The sequence below is a fragment of the Bos taurus genome, chromosome 22, assembly GCF_002263795.3.
Source record: "Bos taurus isolate L1 Dominette 01449 registration number 42190680 breed Hereford chromosome 22, ARS-UCD2.0, whole genome shotgun sequence".
NCBI lineage: Eukaryota > Metazoa > Chordata > Mammalia > Artiodactyla > Bovidae > Bos > Bos taurus.
In genome coordinates, this window is record NC_037349.1 from 48,923,340 (window position 1) to 48,944,407 (window position 21,068).

The window sequence follows — 21,068 nt, forward strand, 5'->3', positions numbered from 1 at the left end:
TCACCCTGGTGGCCCAGAGCACTGCCCAGGGTCTGGTTTGGCAGAGAGACTGCTCCACTGACTGCCGTGTGGCCTTGGGCTAGGAGCGGCTCTTCTCTGGGCCTCGGTTTGCCTGTCTGTAGACCACACACACAGCAGGATTTTAGTACTCAATGAACACGTGAGTGAATGAATGAGAAGCTGGTCTAGATGGAAATCAAACCCTCAACGGTTTCTCTCCTCAGTCAGGCCGCAAGGCTGTCTGCCCAGGTACATGCCAGCAGGGACTGGCATTGGCCTTGGGATGATGTGGACAGAAGGCCCGGGGGATGGTCACAGCCAGCAGGACCTGCAGGGGAGCTGACAAGCTGGAACCCTGATGGTAATGGGGGACAGAGCCTTAGGGGCAGGGTATTAAGACTTCCGGGTGACAGGTGAAGTACCCATCCCTGAACACACCTGGTGTTTGAGGACCCCAGCCTGCCTGGGGGCAGCACCCTGGCCCCAACTCACCCACACCCCAGCAGCTTCTCCCAAAAGTTCTGCTCAGCTCTAACCGTCTGTCACCGGGGCTGGTGATTCACACGCTCCGCTCCTCTTTCCTCTTCCTGACTAATTATAACTCCTGCGTGTTTTTCCCCCTGGAAAAAATGTCTTCTTAAAAAAATATATCCCCAAGACAGCAGTAATTAACTTAGTGAGCACCAGTGTGCAATTCAGACTGACTCTGAGGACAGGAAGGTCCCAGGTGTGGGGAGAGGTCTTCTGGCCAACAGCGGAAGGGACGTGGGTGGGACGTGGGTGAACACGGGACGCTTCCAGCAGCAGCAGCTCAGCCCCTCCTTCGCCCCACCTATCGTGACGCTGGGACCCTGGGGAATTACAGTCACAGGAGCAGTCACGGGGACTCTATGGAGCACCTCTGCATGCTGGGGACAGGGCCCAGTGCCCACCAAGTGCACGGACATTCCCTCCTGACACCTGCTCAAATCAGCCCTACTTGCCCCAGGAGACACAAGACAAGACCCTGCCCAGAGCCCTGAACCATCAGTGGTGGGGTAAATCGTGAGGCCTGTGGTACTGGTAGTTGTGTGTGGTAGGACCATGGCCAGTGGCCCTAGCAGAGGGAGGCCAAGGGCCATGAGTCCCTCAAGGGACAGGCAAGCTTAGGCCCCTCTGGTCTGTCTCCCCCCGACCCACCTTCTGGGAATCACAGTGGTTCCCCTGGAACTTTGGCCAGAGTTGAGACCACAAGTGTTGTCTGAGCACTTGGTGGGCCCCAGTGAGCAGACGGCAGAGCAGATGTCTGAGCAGGTGCCCTAGCCCCGTGGGGAGAGGAGACACTGCCAGGACTGGGTCCTAGAGCAACAGTAACAGAAAGGCTGGGATATCTGAGACTGGGTCTGGGAGCCAGACAGAGACAGAGAGGGGGCAGAGATGGAGACTAAAACAAGAGAGATAGTCAGGCTGAGTCAGAGCCCAGAGGATGAAGATAAACCCAGAGAGAAGAGACAGAGACCCGGGGCAGGGGACTGAGCCCCCAACTGAGCAGCAGAGACAGCTGAGATAGGAGAGCACCCCAGACCCGGTATGGCCAAGGGGCTGCTTCAGTCAGAGAACCAGAGGCCTGGGGGTCTAGGAAAGAGCTGGGAGAGAAGGAGCATTGAAAGGAAAGTGAGAGAAGAGAGGTGAAGGCCCAAAGCCTCATGTGGTCAGGCTCTGTGGGTGGGGGTCCTAAGGACACGGGGTGGCCCTGGACACTGCAGGCCTGGCATGGGAGTGAGTGCATGGGGCCTGCTTGTTTCTTATCAATCCAGAAAGACTGCCTGGAGAGGTGGCTCCAGAGGAGCTGAGCACGTGGGCATCAGGAGAGCAAAGGTGCCTGCATCAAATGGGCAGAGAGGCCCATCCTGGGCGGATTCCCCTGGTTCAGGCTCTCTGAGGTAGCCCACCTCCCATCTTCACCAGCACAGAGGCGAAGAGCCTCCCCAGAGGCTGAGGAAAATCCAGGCAAGGTTGGCTTCTCCTTTTGTCCTAGGGAAGTGAAACCCTGGGGCTGTCTGTGTGGTCGGCCTGAGCACAGAGGCTGCCTGCTTTGTCCTGCAGAGCCATGCACCTCCCAGATAGGACCGGGTGGCAGGCAGATTCAGAGCTGCCCCCTGAGCCCAGGATATGGCAGCCTTCCCTGGTGTCAGGCTGGGACAAGCTCCCACACTTTATTCTCCAACAGCCTTTAGGAAACACATCCCCTCTACCAGCCCCCACGGGGGATCTGTCCCCCTCCTCAGATTTCTCAGGCAGGGCCAGGTTTCTCTCAGCTTAGGACAGGACTGTGCTTCCTCTCCCAGACCCTCAAGACAGGGCCCGTCTCTCCCCTCGGACCCTCCAGGCAAAAGGAGGACCCTGCCCCCAGGCCCCTGGCTTCACTCTTGTCTTCACACCCCAGGAGGTGTTGACAGCCTCGCTAACCACAGGCAGACTGCCCCTGGCTCCAGCCATCACCTCCCCCAACTCCTCTGGACACCTGATGTGGCTGCTGCCTGCCCTGGGTCAGGGCCCAGTGCCCAGGACCCATGAGCCAGGCAGCTGTCGGGATTTCCGGCTCAGGGGGCCTCCAGGGCTGACACCTCTTAGTCACTTTCTCATCTGGACTCTCCCGGCCAAGTCTCTGCTCTTCCGGGGTCGGCTCTGGATCTTGGAGCATCTGTCATGGGAAGGGAGGGGGATATAGCAGGGAGCGGATGGCCTCAGGTGGCCTTGAGCCCAGAAGACTAGCACAGGCTCCCGAATGTGCCCTTGAGCCCCAGGAAGGAGGGAAGAAGTGGTCGATGATCCCTGGGAACGGGGTTCACTGATGTAGGACGAAGCGGCCCATTGCAGGCCCTTCATTCTTTGGCCACCAGGGTAGGCTGGGGACACTATGGTGATCAGGGCATTTTGATGGAAATATCTGTTTCATGGATCCTTGAGACAAACCAAGAAATCTCCTTTTGCAGTGACATTAACAGGGGACAACATGACTCCAACAGGGGTTTGGAGTTCTGACAAACTGGGTCTGTCCAGTTCAGGCTCTGTGGAGATGACCAAGCCTCAATTTCCTCATCTATAAAATGGTACTGCCATTTACTTACTGCTGAGAGAATGCTGTGAATAATCTAGATTTCACATATAAAGCTGAAGCATTGAAAGGCTCTGCTTTTGGCACCCGGATCCCACTGGAGGCTCCCAACTCCCTGCTCCCCAGAGTCCCCTTTCTCTTCCAGGCCTCTCCTGGCAGAAGGAGACAGGCAGCCAGCCCTCAGCCTCCAGCCCCTCTGCAGCCTGGGGCAGACTGAGCTGAGGAGGGAAGGCAGAAGGCCCAGGTAGGGGCAAGGAGCCAGGAGGGCCAGGTGCTGGTTCCCTCCCAGGTGGGATCACTGCAAACCCCCTGCGCCCACCCTCAGGGACTGGACTGGCTGCATGCCTTCCTGCTCCAGCCTGGAATCCTCAGGCCACCCCAGGGCTCAGTCGCCCTCTGCACCCCCACCCTGGCTCCGGCCCCCTTCCAGGCCAGCCTGACCTTTGGCCCCAGCTCCTCTGACAAGCAGAGAGGGAGGACACGGGCCCACCCCCATCACAGACCATTTTTAGCCCCCAAGGAACTCGGCGTGCTCCCAGCAAGGGTGCGTGGGTCCCAGCTGGGTATTAATAGCTCAGCTGGGGGAGGTGACCGGGACTTTCACAGCCAAAGCCTGCAGGCCTCGCATCCTGGGCGGGCAGGGCCGCCCTCTTGTTGTCCACTTGTCCTCCACTGCTCCCCACCACTCCCGTCTCCTAGGGGTTCTCTCACCTCCCTCCAGCCCGCAACCCACACACATGCCTGGTGCCCCCGCCTTGTTGAACCTCCCTGGACTCCCCTGTGGGGAGGGCATGACCTCTGAGGTCAGGGGTGGGTGAGTGGCCAAGGCTGGTTCATGACCAGGCCCCGTGGGAGATGAGAACAGAGTGGCCTGTGATAAGGCTTCCTCCCTGGAACCCTCTCCTCGGCCCACTGGCCTCTCATTCCTGCTTGCATCCTCCGCCCCAGCTCCATCACCGGCTTCTCTGTGGGCTTCTCCCCACATCTCCAGCTACGCTGGGCCCAGAACGGAGAAGAGGCGGGAAAACCCAGCTGACGGGATGGAGCTCCGGACAGTGCTGCCTGCACATGGCTCAGGGCGGGCCACGGAGGCCCGAACTGGCTGCACGGCCGCCTCTCAGGGGCAGCCTGGGAATGACAGGGCCCTGGGGTGTGACTGGGGACGCAGGGCCTTGGCACAGTTCCTCTAGAGACCCCTACTCGGTGCCATGGAAGCATCTCACATACCCGCCTTGACCACTGCCCCTTACTCTGTTAGCTTATCTACCCCTACTTCCCTGGTGGCTCAGATGGTAAAGGGTCTGCCTGCAATGTGGGAGACCCGGGTTCGATCCCTGGGTTGAGAAGATCTCCTGGAGAAGGAATTGGCAACCCACTCCAGTATTCTTGCCTGGAGAATCCCACGGACAGAGGAGCATGGTAGGCTACAGTCCATGGGGTCGCAAAAAGTCGGACACGACTGAGTGAGCTTCACTCACCCCTACTCCAGGGCCTACAGTCCCGAGGGTAGAAATCAGCAACACCGACAGAGTGTAATCAACATGGAGACGGGGCATGATCCTCCACGTTTCAGAGGTCAGCAACCAAGGCTCCCATCCTGAAGGCAGGGGGCTGGGACTGGGGGCTAGGCCCCCAGCCTTGCTCTAGTGGCTTTGCATACAACATCCTGTCTTATTTACCACAGGGATCCCTCTGTCGCCATCTCACCACTGGTCACTTCCAGGACAGAGTTAGGACGGCTTCTGAGTCTTTGCAGACCTCTTTCTCAGCTAGCTGTGGCCTTCGGTACTGGTCTGATTCTAATCTCTAACCTCTGACCCTACCTCAGCCTGAGGCCTGACCTTGACCCCAGACTGAGCTTAGCTCTCCATTCTCATGAAGTTCTGAGTCACAGCCCCTACCCTCTGACCCCTGACTCCAAGCCAAGTCTGGACCTCTGGCCATTGGATAAGACTTATGCCTGACCCTTTGACCTCAGCTCCCGTTTAAGTCTCAGCCCTGAGGCCCAGGTTGACACTGGGCCGCCACCTGCTGGTTCCCGCCCCAGGCTGAGCCCCCAAGCCAGCTCCGGTCCTTGCTTGCCTTCCTGAGCCTCAGTCCTGGACTCACCCCGACTCCCAGCTTCTCAGCCTGGAGGAGGCCCTGCACGCTCCTCACACTCACTCAGCCACCCCCATGCCGAGTTTTGAAGCAAGCTGACACAAGGAGCACATCACACTGGGCGATTTATGACTTGGACTAGCAGAGGCTGGAAACATATGCTATTTCTGGGCTGGAGCTTATTGTTTGGACCACGGAGAAGCAGATCCCACGGCAGAGGGAAGGGAAACAGATGGGCAGATGGGCCCTAGTGCACACAGACACCACGTGTGGGGCGCAGGGGCCCTGGGTGACCTGGGGCTGGGGCCACGCTCTTCCAGAGCAGAGAGGCAGGTGCGTACACACTCTCCAATCCGGAGGAAACCGATGACAATGAGTGGGACACCCACCTCGAGTCCTGCACCTAGTTTTCTCCCTAGCTGCAGAACCCACATTCCCAGCAGCTCAGAATGGAAACTGGGTCCAAGTCCCGGCTCTCCTTTGCACAGGCTGTGAGCCCTGGGGCATGCCGCCTGGTCTCAGCCTCCGACAGTGTCCGTGACCCAAACGTAACATGGGGAGATGACGCTACCTTCCTCATGGGGTTTTCTGAGGACACACGCGGAGGCAGAGGCCCAGTGCATGTCTGGCACATGGCTACAGCTCACAAAGAAGCACCTACTAATATTTTATCAAAGATTGAAGTCCAGCTGTTCCAACTGGAAGGTCAGTGGCCTCTCACTTCTGCTCCCACCCTAGGGCTCCTGGGGGACACAGTTTGGAAACCCTTGACCTAGATTCTGGGCTGGCTGTAGGACCAAAAGTAGCATTAGCTGACGATTTATAGGAGCCCGAACAGCATGGAATTTGTCAGCGTGGAATTAGGTCACAGAATTCTTGAAACAGAGGAGCCACAGAAGCCAAAAAACTCAACATCTGAAGGCACAGTGATCTCCTGGGCCAAGAATGGTGTGGACCAACCAAGAAAGAACGGAACCCTCCCTTGGACAGCAGGCTGCAGCACTGTCTTATGTCCTGGAGTGTCCTGGAGCAGGTGGAGAGCCTCCGGCTCCATCATGATCTCCATAGCCCCTAATTTCCTGGAGAATTACTGCTTCCCCATTGCCACTCTGCTCAAGTGTGCAAAAAGTCCAGCTGTTCCCAGGCCCCGCCTCTCCCAAGCTGGATCATCTCTATGACTCCTCCCAGGACTCCCCACCCGGTAGCTGAGGTCCCTAGGGTGAATCTCAGAGGGCCACCTCTGCTGCCTACCCTCAACCGCCAGACACTGCAGAGTGGGCTTCGGACACACCAACGACTCTAGGCTCTGCGGGCTCTGGGCCAACATTCCTTAAGAGTGAAGCAAAGGAGCCGACCCCAGGGGAAGAAGGTGAGCACCTATGCACGGGGAACCCCCTGCGCCCCTGGAGTTTTACCTCCATTATCTCTGATTCAGGAAACAGAGGGTCGGACCAGAGGACATGCCCAAGGCCACACGACTGGGAAGTGGCAGGGGTAAGATCTGACCTAAAGCTCCTGCCTGTCCTGAGAGCAGGGCCAAGAAGTGAGGTCCCACATGCGGGTGGGCTACCGCTCAGTGAGTGGCCACAGAGACCTACAGCCAGCGCATCCCAAACCCGATCGCTGGCGGCTCCCAACCTCCACCACGGCTGGCTGAGCCCCACCCCCAGTGCCATTCCCACATGACCTTTCCAGGTGGCTAATGAGGGCCGGGGCACCTCAATAATTGGCCTCATTAGGCGGCTGGGGCTGCCCAGGGGATGGGGTGGCGGATGCTGGGCCCCACGGGGACAGGCCAGACAGCCTCCCGTTAATTACCTGAAAAATCAGACAATTAGGCCTCCTGCCACCCGCCTGCCCACGTCCTGCTGGCCCCTAATTACCGATGACTGCTGAGCAGGCTGGGAGTGACCTGGATTTGGAACAGGGACCAGTCACTGCCATCTCTCCCATCCCCCACCCTGCATCCATCACAGGCTGTGGAGATAGAGAGCTGGGGGGAGGGTTCTCAGGGAGCTTCCTGTCATCCCATTCCCCAGCCCTGGACCCTGCCCACCCACTATCTCTCCTGCCAAGGGCACCTCTGGAAGAAATGAGATGGACACGTGGAGCCCTGGTAGCCCTCAGGGAAAGATGGGTGGACTGCTGGGGGGAGGGGTGAAGACCCAGAGAGTGGAGTCCAAGAGGTGTGGGGGCTGGTGAAGAAACTGACCTCCCCTTCGTGCTTGGCTCCTCCAGGGAGAAAATGCGAGACTGCGTGCTGGAGTGGGAATACCAGAGAGGATGAAGTTGAGAACCCTCCTGGGGGGGCACGCCCGCCCAGCCCTGGGGAACCTGGGCCTGACCTAGGGGAGTGCCCCAACTCAGGAGAGCTGGACCTAGACAAAGCACGACCAGGTTACAGCTTGTGGTGCTGCAGGAGGTGTGAAGAGGAGGGCTTGGCTTGGCTGGGGCGGTCCTGGAAGGCCTCCCAGCGGTGATGACGGTTAGGCTGAGCCAGGTAGGGGTGCAGTGCTACAGGCGGAGGGCACAGCACATGTGAGGGCCTGGAGGTGCATCCTTCTCTGCTGAGAGCAGTGACGGAGAGGCAGGGTACCCCTCCGCAAGTATCCACCAGGCACCAGGCCATTGAGTGAGGGCAGCCAGACTGGCCCTTCCCTGCTGTGCAGGGGACGTGGGCTGGGGGCCGGGGATGCAGGCACAAGCCGAACAGACGTGAACCCCAGGCCTTGTGCAGCTTACGGTCTCGCAAGGTACATAATGTTCCTGTTGTGGTGTTGTGTGATAGATCACCAGTGTCCGATATATGATGGATGGTTGGATGGATGGATGGCAGACCAACACCCCCGGGTGAAGGTGCAGAGCTTGAAACAGAGCCGACCTGTTACTCCCCATCTTTGGCACCCTCCACCTCTGTTTGTCATGTAAGAGCCCTGGGCCAGAAAGAGGGGGGGCTCTTCCCCAGGCTCTGTGCCTCTCTCCATTTCATTTTACCTCCCCAACTGGCTCTGGCTCTCCCGGAAGCTGGGCACCCTCCTCCGCCACCAACCTTGCACTCCAAGCCAGTCTGACCTTCACCTGCTGATGAGTGAGGGAGTAACCTTGTGGGACATTCAGCTAGAACTGGACACCTGGGGGGCCGTGGGTCCAAGGGTTGGGACTCCTGGATGAATGTGATGGTGTATCAGTGAGAAGAGGTGGGGAGAGGAGCTCAGCCCCCGCACCTCACCCTCTTGGGTGGGATTTTTTGAGGGAGAGGTCAGTTACCTTTGTGGTTCTTATATACTTCTTTAAGTATAGCATTTGATTAATGTAAAAGAATGTCTGTGACATTCTTTTAGGTATAACATAAGGGGTAAAAACATAAGGGGCTTTCTTGAGAGTCCCTTGGACTGCAAGGAGATCCAATCAGTCCATCTTAAAGGAAATCAACCCTGAATATTCATTGGAAGGACTGAAGCTGAAGTTCCAAAACTTTGGCCACCTGATGCAAACAGCTGACTCAATGGAAAAGACCCTGATCCTGGGAAAGACTGAGGGAAAGAGGAGAAAGGGGCGACAGAGGATGAGATGGTTGGATGGCATCATTGACTCAATGGACATGAGTTTGAGCAAGCTCCAGGAAAAAGTGAAGGACAGGGAAGCCTGGCGTGCTGCAGTCCATGGGGTCGCAGAGTCGGACACAACTTAGTGATTGAACAACAACAAAGGAATGTCTGTGACAATACATAATAACCTAATGGATGCTGGTGACCTACCACGCAACACAAGAACAGGATCAAAGTGCGCTCCGCGAGACTGTAAGCGCTGTGAGACCTGGCGTTCACGCCTGTCTTGCTTGTGCCCACCTCCCCTGCCCCCAGCACCACAAACAGCACCTGGCGCCCTGTGAGCCAGCAACAGATTTCATCGGCGGAATCCCCCTGTGTGTGACACCCCTCCCCGATTCCTACCTCCCGCAGCGTACCCAGAATGCTGGTTTATCACTTTTGCTCTTTTGTAAGAGCTCGATCATATGCATTTGAACGTCTTAAAGAGTACTGTGTCGTTTCAGCCTGGTGGCTGCTGCTGCTGCTGCTAAGTCGAGTCAGTCGTGTCCGACTCTGTGCAACCACATAGACGGCAGTCCACCAGGCTCCACCGTCCCTGGGATTCTCCAGGCAAGAACACTGGAGAGGGTTGCCATTGCCTCTCCAATGCATGAAAGTGAAAAGTGAAAGTGAAGTCGCTCAGTCGTGTCCGACTCTTAGCAACCCCATGGACTGCAGCCTACCAGGCTCCTCCGCCCATGGGATTTTCCAGGCAAGAGTACTGGAGTGGGGTGCCATCACCTTCTCCGCAGCCTGGTGGAGGACTTGATAAAAATGGCTTTGAACTGAGTGTAGTTTCCTGCAATTTGTGTTCTTCCCTCTACATTATGCTTTAGGGTTCACCCCTGCTGCTGCGGGAGGTGCAGTTGATTTCTTAATTCTCCTGTTACTGGATGTTTGTGTTGTTCTTAGCTTCTCCTCAGGAACAGAGCTGCTAAAAACATCCTGGGGGGTGGATTGTATTATCATTATTGTTAATGATAATGTTCCCATCCTGCCAGGGTATACACTCCCTCTTCTCCCCGACCCCCCTGCACACACGGACACTTCCCAGGCACAATGGTGCCCTGGAACGAGGTGCCCTGTGACCTGAGCCAACCCTAGAGGGGTAGGGGATGGGTGGGTCAGGGTATGGGTCCACATCTACATGACTCTGTGCATCTCGTTTCTGGATCCACACCCATGCACCCCACTTCGACTCAACCTCACAAGTGCATCTGGCTCCATGTTCAGAACAAGATGAAATGAGAAAACAGACTGTGTAGCTGGACAGTCCTGGGTCCAAAGGTCCAGTTGTGTGGTCCAGTGGCTAAGACTCCATGCTCCCAATGCAGGGGGGCCCTGGGTTGCATCCCTGGTCAGGGAACTAGATCCCACCTGCTGTAACTAAGATCCCACGTGCCACAACTAAGACCTTGGACAACCAAATGAATAAATAAAGGCCTGGTTCATCATGCACAAGCTCTAGGACCTTCGGGCGAGTCACTTCTTCTTTCTGAGCCTTGGTTTCCTTGTGTGCAAAGTGAGGGTGACTTTAGGACAGAACGTTGCAGAGCCCCGTGAGCGCTGAGAGGTGAGAGGCGGGCAGGGGTAGTTGCTCTTTTCCCTACTCCACTTGGGCTCCTTCTGCTCTCCATCTAAGGGGACTGCCAGGGCGTCCAACCACCACCCCTATGGGTAAGGAAGCTGAGATACAGAGCATGAAGGACCGCCACCCAGCGCCCTGGAGGTCCCAGCCCATCCCTCCTGCAGGGCTGACTGGTCCCCCTACCAGTGTGTCCCCCACTGCCTCTGCCGGGTCTGCGTGTGCACAAAGGCCAGCCATGACGCCATGAGACCCTGGCCCTGCCGTTTAGCCTCCTATGCTCTGTCTCAGCCCTGGGGTACGAAGCTGGGGAGGGCAGAGAGGGCAGCATCAGGAGGCCAGCAGGGCTGGCAGCCCACTGTGCAGCCCAACCTAAGGCTCCTTCCTGGGCCTCACGGTGACCTCCCCTGTCCCATGGGCACTGGAGCCCCCACCCTCCCGGACCAGGCCCCCTTCATGTGGGGACCCCAGGTCCTGCTGGCTTAGGGCCTCCTGGACTCTACCACAGCCCCCAGCCTGCTCTGAGGGGTGGTCACACATGGGCTGTCAGCCCTGTACCCAGGGGGTGATGGGAGAGGCCTGATGCTGCCTCTGCAGACAGACGGAGGAGGTGGGGCTGCGAGAGGAGGCCTCAGCTTGCCCAGGAGTGTAGTGCTTCATGCTGCAGTTGCACCCAGCTTTTGGATAAAGATCTGGGGCTCCGTGTCCCACCATAGGGAAGGCAAGCGGAAACCAGGAGCGCCCCCTGCTGTCACTGCTTGCATTCAATAGCGCTGACCTAAGTGGAAGGAGGTCTCCTTCAAACACAGACTTCCTGCTGGAAGGAGCCCGCTGCTACTACCCAGCCAGACTGGCTCCCTACGCGGTGCGCGGCCCGAGATCAGGGCCAGCTTTCACCCCCAGCTCTGCTCCGGAGCCGGCCTTAAGAGAAGTGGGTGAGACAGGGCCTTCCCTTCAGCCCCCAGCACCCCTTCCCACCTGCCAGCCCCGCTTTTCTCCTCCTCACAGGGAACCCCCTCCGGGCTGCAGCTCCATTCCCTCCAGGCTCCCGCCCCGCAGGCCCCCGGGCCCCTCCTCCACGCCGGGGGAGGGAGCACAGTAATTCGAGTTATTTTTAGCCAGCCGCATCCTCTATGAGACGCAAGTCAAGGGGAAGCCGCCCCCGCGCCTCCGGGAGCTTTGGAGCTTCTTGCAGAAAAAAGATCGGTTAAAACTAGTGCTTGGAGCACTCGCGCCAGTCAGGCAGGGCCAGCGCTGTGGCAGGCGGAGCGACGACCCTGGGTCCCTCACCCACGGCTCCCTGTGCTGCGGGCTGGTTGTTAGGGGTGGCCAGGGGCCCGCACGGGCCCTCACTGCCTCCACTCAGCAGCTGTCCTCAGCCGCCCTCTCCTGGCTCCACCCCCCTCCCCCCACCGTCATCTCATCATCCCTGCCTGCTGGGGGTGAAGAGAGCATCTGGGGAGCCATCCCCACTCTCTCATCCCGCTCTGGGCGGGGTGCCCTGGGGGTGGGCAGCCTGCATGTTTCCAGGGGAGATTTGGGGGTCAGGAAGAGAGCCGGGTATCACCAGCCTGGCCTTCTGGCTGTTTCAAGCCTTGCAGGGGTCGGGGGGGCTATCAAATAGGACACAGCCCCGTCGGCCAGGCCCTGTGAGGATCCCCGGAGCTTCACCATAACCTACAAGTGTAGTAGGTGGCACACTCATCCCTGTCTCACGAGGAGGTCACGGAGCTACAAATGGATGGAGCTTTTGCTCAAGGTCACCCAGCTGCTAAGTGTCAAGGCAGCAACTGGGTCACGCCCTCCAGCCTTTACCAGTGGACAGACAGTGAGTGCTTAAGAATGCGACGACCCACTAATGAACGAGCACTGGGGGGGACCAACAGGGCTGCGGAGCAGGGATGCTGTATGGGACCCACCTGCCGTGGACACCACAGCACGCTCTCCCAGAGGCTCACTCCGCAGCTAGGACGTAGCCCTCCTTTTCCCAAGCTGTCATCCGCGTGTGTCTCCAGCAGCATCCAAGCCCAGCAGAGCTTCCAGGAGTGGCCTTGACAGAGAAATAGCTGTGTGACTCTGGGCAAGTCACTTTACCTTTCTGGGCCTCACCTCACTCCAGTACTCTTGCCTGGAAAATCCCATGGACGGAGGAGCCTGGAAGGCTGCAGTCCATGGGGTCGATGAGGGTCGGACACGACTGAGCGACTTCACTTTCACTTTCACTAACACAGGATTAACAGAAGAAGCCAGTCTGCAGGTGTGGCGAGGACTAATGCAGAGCTCCTGGCTCCTGGCCCTAGCAGAACGCCCCTTTCCTGCCCAGGCCCTGGATTTAGGACACCCACTGTGGGCCAGGCCTTGGGGGGTTCGGGGGTACGGCGACAGCTCCCGGAGGCCCTCATCATCTGGGGTCCAGTGCCAGAGAGCCATAGGAAGCAAATGCCAGCTTGAGCCTGCTCGGCCCATGGCATCCTCCTCACCCCACCCCCTCTCCCTGACCTCACAAGGCCTGCCCCTGCACCCCAGCAGCCCCCCTCCTCTCCCAGGAAGGCTCCAGAGCCCCTCTTCCAAACCCGAGGCTCCTGCCTAGACGGACTCTCTCTGTTCTGCATCCTGGGGTGCTGTGCCCGCAGCCACCTCCTGTCCCAGCCCTCAGGTTCTGCATCTCACAGATGCTCCAGGTGGTCCTGATAGTAGTCCTGGGCCAGCAGATGAAGGATTTCAAGCTCACAGGCCCAGCCACTCATCTTCCAAGTGGAGCCAGGGGTCATTCTTTCTGTTTGCACCATCACAGAGAATCTCCCTCCAGGCTGTGGGCTGACCCTGTTTTACCTGGAGCGGGGGAGAGTGAGGGGCAGACGCTGGGAGTTTGGGGGATTTGCCCAGGGGCCCAGAGCTTGGAAAGTGCAGCACTTGGGTCAGACCGCTTCTCGCTCAGGGGCTCTCAGTGGGACCTTTCGGGTTCCAGCTCTCCTGTGCCCCTCCTCGGATCCCCAGCTCCTTGCGGCTCTATCTGGTGTCCCTTGTTCCTCCCTAATCAGGGCCAGGCCTCCTTCCTCACTCACTCCGTTGTGCCCTGAGGCCGGAAGTGGGTTTACTGAAGCGCTAAGTGGGGAGCAGGCAAGGCAGGCCCAGAGCCTTCCCCAGAGTCACCCCAACCCCCACACTGTAAGGCACAGCCCTTCTGGTCCTCACTGCCTGCTCTTCAAGCCAACAGTAAGGATGTCCCGTGCCCTGCCCCACTCTGACCACCCTGGTTCTGCCTTTGCCACATACTCTCTGTGTGCCTTGGGCAAGTCCCTGCTCATCGCTAGACCTCAGCTTCCCTACCTATAGGCGTGGAGAGGGGATCCAGGTGATTTTCAATACCCTTGCCCTGGCGCTGGTTTTCTCATCCCTTCCAGGGGCTCCTGGGTCGCAGCCTCTGTGACCTGGGAGAGAGTACAGACTTTGAGAGTTGGGGGTTTGAAATCTTAGGGAGGTGATTTCATTCATTCTTCCTTCATTCAGAAGAATTCTTGCAAAGGCCACTTCACCCTTCCCTCTTGCCCCTTAAAGAATCTTCCACGTGATCCTGAGCCTCGGGTGGCCCTGGGACTCAGCCCCTGGGCCATAACAGGGGCTGAGAAAGGAGCCTTCCCCTTCCCCAGCTTCTCTTTAGCCCCAGCTAGAAAGGTGTGCACAGGCTGGGGGGGCATCCAGGCACGATGGGGCTCAAGGAGAGAGGGGAGCTGGAGAGGCCACAGTTGCCATGGCACTGCAGTGCTGGCTCCACTGGAGGCTGCTAGTGGGGAAGGAAAGGGGTCCCTCCCAGCCCTCAGCTTCATTCTTCCTTTTCAGATGCTCTTTCTTCACCTCAGAGACAGGGCTGAGAGTTGGGGGAGCCTCATGAATACAGTCCTGCCCTATCCGGCCTCCTCTCATGCCCATGTATCCCATCCCTCCCTTTCTGGTAGGTCAGGCCTCCGTGTTGATGAGCATCTCCACCTTCACACCTGGCCAGTCCCTGTGCCTGAGACCCACAGAACCCAGCCCAGCCCAAGCTGGCAGGAGAGGAGCCTGCCCTCCTCCCCGGGACACTGCCACCACCACCAACACCCCCTCCTTTCTAGGCATCTTCTGGGAGGGGCCGGTGGGTTTGAGCGGAAGCAGAGCCAGCACAGTGGACACCGCTACTCTGAGCATCTGTTGGCTGCAGAGGCCAGGGTTTCTCCCAGGTCACCTGTCAGTATCACAGGGTTTCCTCCAGGACCTCATTGGGCACATACCATCCCATGTTCCTCTGGTCCTGGGGTGGGGCATCTGGACCAGGTGGCGCTAGTGGTAAAGAATCTGTCTGCCATTGCAGGAGATATAAGAGACGCAGGTTTGATCGCTGGGTCGGGAAGATTCCCCCGGAGGACATGGCAACCCACTCCAGGATTCTTGCCTGGAGAATCCCACGGACAGAGGACCCTGGCGGGCTACAGTCCATAGGGTTGTAAAGAGTTGGACATGACTAAAGTGATTTAGCACAGCTCTCCGTTTGGCTGTGAGACCTCTAGCAAGTCAGGCCCAAGGACTCCATCTCCTCGTCTGTGAAATAGGGTGATGAGAACCCTGGCAGCTCCCAAGGCTCTAAGCATTTCCCAAGGAAATGCTCAGCCAGACCTGGGAGGCTTCCTGCCTGCTCAGCATCCCCCCACTGTCACAGGTGGAGAGACTGAGGCTCTGAGAGGTGAAGTCACTCCACTGGGAAGCAGCAGTCAGAATTTGAACTCAAGTCAGTCTTATATGGAAACCTATTCTTTTAACCCCCGACAGGCATAACCTCCAATAACTCGGATGTAAACTAGCAGGGGCTTCCCAGGGACACCCACAGGCTCCACTTTGTCTACCTTGATCCCTCTCTGGGATCCAGGTTTAGGTGGGACACCCTGGAGCCAGGGAAGAGTCAACCTACACAGAGAACCTGCTGAGAATGGGTGGGGGTGGGGGGGCTTATGGGGGTGATGGGTGCTAGAAGCTGGGGTGTGAGAGGGCCTGAAGGCTCAAAGGGCTTCTTCCCAAAGGACGGGTGCTCCGGGCGGCGACTGGCGGCCCCATTCCATCCGCGGTCCTGTGCTGCCCCCATGTGGATGACAGGCTAACATTCTCGGCTGGAGATGTCCCATCACCTCACGGCCAGGAACCCCCCAGAGGGAATATGTGGCCTGGGGCTGTGAAGGTGTCTCAGTGACTGGAGAATGTGCTACCCCCAAGCCTCTGTGGGGCCTGTCTTCTCTCTTCCTGACAGATCCTGGGCCCCAGCCTGGCACTGCAGACTGCCCACCACCTTTCCTTCTTCCAGGAGCTTAGGACCCCAGACTTTTGGAGGAAACTGAACTTGAGAGCTATAGTTTCCCACCCTCCATCCCATATTTCAACCTCTATTCCCAGTAATTTCTAATACCTGAGAGCTTATCACTCTGGGAGAAGCCCATGGTGTGGAAGAAATTCTGATTGCAGAAACGACCCTCATCCGTGGAGTTGGCATTTGTCTCCCTTGGCCATAGCTCTGCCCTCTGGGGCCACAAGAACCAGGTGGGTCTCTCACAGGAATTTTCAACCAGATCCAAAGCTTAACCTGGTGCTCAGGGGCCTCCTCTCCGACTCCCAGTCTTCTCTCCTAAAACATTGTGGTTCTGACGAGCCACTCCAGTTCCTCCTGTCTGGGCACACTGGCAGTCTCTGTCCTTGTGTAACTTCAGGACGGAGGGGACCCAGCACCCCTGAGGACTGTGGTGGCCCTCCATCCTGAACCTTCCTTGGAACCTGCGCTCACTCATTCACTTGACACTGACATTTTCCCTTAAGCCATGTCTGCCTCCTCAGGAACCTTATGGGGAACAGTGTGGCTGGGATGAACAATGACTCAACACTTAATGTATACTCAGCACAGTGTTCAGTGCTTTACTCCAATTAGCCGGTTTAACTGATAAAGGAAACTGAAGATGAGTCAAAGAAATGGAACGATATCCCATGCTCTTGTGTTGGAAGAATTGATACTGTGAAAGCAGCCATACAACCCAAAGCAATCTACAGATTTAATGTGATCTCTATCATATTACTCATGACGTTTTCCACAGAACAAGAGCAAATAATCCTAAAATGCACAGGGAACCATAAAAGACCCAGAATTGCCAAAGCAATCCAGAGGAAAAAGAATGAAGTTGGAGGCATAACCCTGCCAGACTTCACATGATACTACAAAGCTGTGGTAATCAAAGCAGCCTGGTGTTAGCACAAAAGCAGATACATGTATCAATGGAACAGAATAGAGAACTCAGAAATAAACCCGTACACCTATAGTCAAGTAATCTTCAACAGAGGAGGCAAGAATATGCAAAGATAGTCTCTTCAGCAAGTGGTGTTGGAAAAGTTAGACAGTTCAGTTCAGTTGCTTAGTCATGTCTGACTCTTTGCGACCCCATGAATCGCAGCACGCCAGGCCTCCCTGTCCATCACCAGCTCCCAGAGTTCACCCGAACTCATGTGCCTCGAGTCGGTGATGCCATCCAGCCATCTCATCCTCTGTTGTCCCCTTCTCCTCCTGCCCCCAATCCCTCCCAGCATCAGGGTCTTTTCCAATGAGTCAACTCTTCGCATGAGGTGGCCAAAGTATTGGAGTTTCAGCCTCAGCATCAGTCCTTCCAATGAACACCCAGGACTGGTCTCCTTTAGGATGGACTGGTTGGATCTCCTTGCAGAGAAAAGAGTTGGACAACCCCATGTAAATCAGTGAAGTTAGAACAGACCCTTACTCTATATGCAAAAATAAACTTCAAATGGCTTAAAGACTTAAATATAAGACATGACACCATAAAACTCTTAGAAGGGAACATAGGCAAAGCATTCTCTGACATAAATCATACCGATATTTTATTAGGTCAGTCTCCTAAGGCGATAGAAATAAAAGCAAAAAGAAACAAATGGGACATAAACTTATAAGCTTCTGCACAGCAAAGGAAACCATAAGCAAAATGAAAAGGTAATCTACAGACTAGAAGAAAATATTTGCAAACAGTGCGACTGACAAGGGGTTTCCAAAATACACAAACAGTTCATACAACTTAATATTAAACACACAAACAACCCAATCAAAAAAATGGGCAGAATACCTAAATAGACATTTCTCCAAAGAAGACATACAAATGGCCAACACACACATGAAAAGATGCTCAACGCTACTAATTATTAGAGAAATACAAATCAAAACCATGAGGTTTCACCTCATACAGGTTAGAATGGCCATCATCCAAAAGTCTACATATAGGGCTTCCCTTGCTGAGCGCCGAAGAATTGATGCTTTTGAACTGTGGTGTTGCAGAAGACTCTTGAGAGTCCCTTGGACTGCAAGGAGATCCAACCAGTCCATTCTGAAAGAGATCAGCCCTGGGATTTCTTTGAAAGGAATGATGCTGAGGCTGAAACTCCAGTACTTTGGCCACCTCATGTGAAGAGTTGACTCATTGGATAAGACTCTGATGCTGGGAGGGATTGGGGGCAGGAGGAGAAGGGGACGACAGAGGATGAGATGGCTGGATGGCATCACGGACTCGATAGACGTGAGTTTGAGTGAACTCCAGGAGTTGGTGATAGACAGGGAGGCCTGGCATGCTGCGATTCATGGGGTCACAAAGAGTTAGACATGACTGAGTGACTGAACTGAACTGAACTGTGGTCCAGGGGATAAGAATCTGCCTTACAATGCAAAGGACACTGGTTTGATCCCTGGACCGGGAAGATCCCACATTCCACAGTGCAAATAAGCTCAAGCACCACAAGTACTGAAGCCCTTGAGCCCAGAGCCTGCACTTCAGAAAGAGAAGCCACCACAATGAGAAGCCTGCGCACCACAGCTACAGAGTAGCCTCCACTCTGCAACTAGAGAAAAGTCTGGGCAGCAACGAAGCACAGCCAGAAATATAATAATTTAAAAAAAAAGAACTGACTTGTCTCTGTGAACTTCCTCCAGGCTGACTGATGTCTTGCCCACTGATTCAGCATCTGCCTCGATTTGTGAAGTATTTACATTTAATTCCTCAAACATTTATCAGGTCCCCACAGGTACCCTGGCACTGTGCCAAGCACAGCAAACATAACCCCAGATGTCTCTGACCCTGTAAATTTCAATAAGTAGGTCCCAGTGGATCCTACTCAGGCTGTGGGTTGGGCTGTGGCTGGACAAGGTCTGGACAAGACCACGCCTCTGCAGGCCACAAGGCTCAGGCGCATCACATCCAGTCCCACCCAGACCAAGGTTTGTTGGGTCACAGGGGCCTCACATGTCTGACTTGTGCCCAAGGCACAAGGGACCTGGCTGACAGGCATTCTGCTGAGTCCAGCTAGCAGCTCTGCCCAAGGCTATGCCACAGAAGCCTCCGCACAGACAGAGGGTGAGTCCCTGGGGGAACGGCTGAGGGCTTCATCTTTTTTGTGTTAGAAACTGCTTTGACATTTGGTGATGTTTATTGACCTCCTCTCAGAATAAGATTTTTTAAGTGTGTAAAATAAAATAGGATTACAAAGGGTTTTCATGAAAAGGAAAAGATGTCCACAGGTTATGACTGAATGAATAAAATCAGGTTACAGAAGAGCTTGTATACGCTCTTTGTACATTTATGAAGAGAAAAAGAGACAGATTGGGAGGGGAAAATGAAAAGGAGGAGGAAGAAGAAAGAAGAAGAAAAAGGAATGAAATAAAGAAGGAGGGAGGAAGGAAGAAAGGAGAGGAAGAAAGGAAAGGAAGAAGGAGAGAAGGAAAGGGAAAAAGAAAGGAAGCTAGGTAGGAAAACTCTCTCTTTATACCTATGGCTGGCCCTACCATCTTTTCCCACTATGAAATGCATGGCAGGCCAATGGCTCCCGATCATGGTTCCCTTTAGCCCCCAAAACGGTCCCCTCAGATCACAGCCCAAACTCTTCATCCTTGTCATTGGCTCCTCCCTTGCCCTTCAGCTGGGACTCTGCCCTGGGCCCATCCCCACAGCAACTCCAGGGGTACTGCATGGCTGTCATCCACCTCTGAATCTGCCTCCCCGTCCGGCTATGGCTCTCTGCTCACTGCTCACTCTGCCAGTGTCAAAACAACCCGGCAACAAGTCCTCAGCGTGTATCACTGATCACTTTCTAGGAGCTGTGAAAGCTCCTGCCAGTTGGAAAGCCACACAGTGGGGCAGCCTGGTTCCTTTTAAGCTGTCACAGCCTCCTTTGCCAGCCCCTACCCTGTGTGCTTCCCTTTTTCAAGGTGTGAGAGTCAAAAACCTTCTCTTCTGGGAATTCCCTGGCAGTCCAGTGCTTAAGACTCAGTGCTGACGGTGTGGTTTCAATCCCTGGTCAGGGAATAAAGATCCCACAAGAGGTGCAATATGGCCAAAAAAAACCCCAAAACCAAAAATACCCTTCCCCTCTTTGCCCCAACTTCCGGCCCTACCTCTCCCACACCCTGGGGCCTTGCACCACTCCCACCTCCTATCGTCCCCACCTCTTCCCACCAGCTTGGTCCGCCTGTTCTCAGCACCCCTCAAGGACTTAGCTGTTGTAGAGACACCTTTCTTTCTGGCCTCAACTGATTTTTTTTCTTAAAAAAAAAAAAAAAAATTGGGGGCCACACCACACAGGATGTGACATCTTAGTTCCCCAACCAGGCATTGAACCCGTGCCCCCTGCAGTGGAAGTGTGGGGTCTCAACCACTGGACTGCTAAGGAAACCCTCAATTGTTTCTTTGTTGGTACTCAGTCACCCCCAGAGCATCTGAGCCTGCTCTTCATTCTCCTAACTCAACCTGCCAGCTTTCTCTCCCTTTTCTCAGGAATGCTTCAGTAAGGAGTCGCCTGTGTGTCCAGCCCCCACATCCTCCTTTCCCTTTCACTCCTCAACTCTCTGCAACATGTGTCCATCAGTCTGTGAAATTGCCTGCCCAGGAGTGCAAGGAGTGTCCATTCAGGGTGGTGGTGGGGGGGCTATGGGGGTGGAGGGTTCTTAATCTCCTGTTCTACATCAAGTGCTGTGCCAGGCGATGGAAAATGACAGTGACCAAACCAGTCCTGAATTCATGGTGCTTGAGCCAATGAATACATACACAAGTAAATAAAACAGGTAATTAGAGGCTGGGAAAGTTCTATGAAGGAAGCAAACAGAATAAGAGGACACAGAGTAACTGTGGAGATGGGGCAGAAGGTCTCTATTCTAGAGGCAGTCTAGGACACCATCTAGAGAGCAGGAAGAAGGCAGTCCAAGTGGAATGGATAGCAAGTTCAAAGGCCCTGAAGCAGGAACAAAGTATTTGTGCTTGGCAGGAAAGAAAGAAGTCCATAGGGGTGGAGAGAAGTGAATGATGAGTTGCCAGGATTAGGGGAGGTAAAGAATTCATCTCTAATGCAAGGGGAAGTCCTTGCAGATTTTAACTGACAAGATCTGATTTGTATCTTAAAAAGTACCCTCAGGGACTTCCCTGGCAGTCCAGTGGTTAGGACTGCACACTCGCAGTACAGAGGACAGGGGTTCAACCCTTGGTTTGGGGGAAGATCCCACATGCCACATAGTGCGGCCAGAAAAATAAAGAAAAGTGCCCTCAGACCCCACCGCTGTGTGGAAAAAAAATGTAGGGGTAAGACTTTACAGGGCAATAGATATCAGGAGACAAGCTTTACTCATTTGGGGTATCAACAGACA

General features: G+C 55.5%; 1 long non-coding RNA gene across 1 annotated transcript; it reads right to left on the reverse strand.

Annotated features, from left to right (window-relative positions):
- Window positions 1-186: 186 nt before the first annotated feature.
- LOC132343517 (uncharacterized) lies at window positions 187-14,174 on the reverse strand. Its single transcript, XR_009492399.1, has 3 exons — window positions 13,703-14,174; window positions 12,292-13,204; window positions 187-2,683 (listed from the first exon to the last, which is right to left on the reverse strand). It is a non-coding gene; the product is annotated as an uncharacterized lncRNA (long non-coding RNA).
- Between the last annotated feature and the right edge of the window lie 6,894 nt (window positions 14,175-21,068).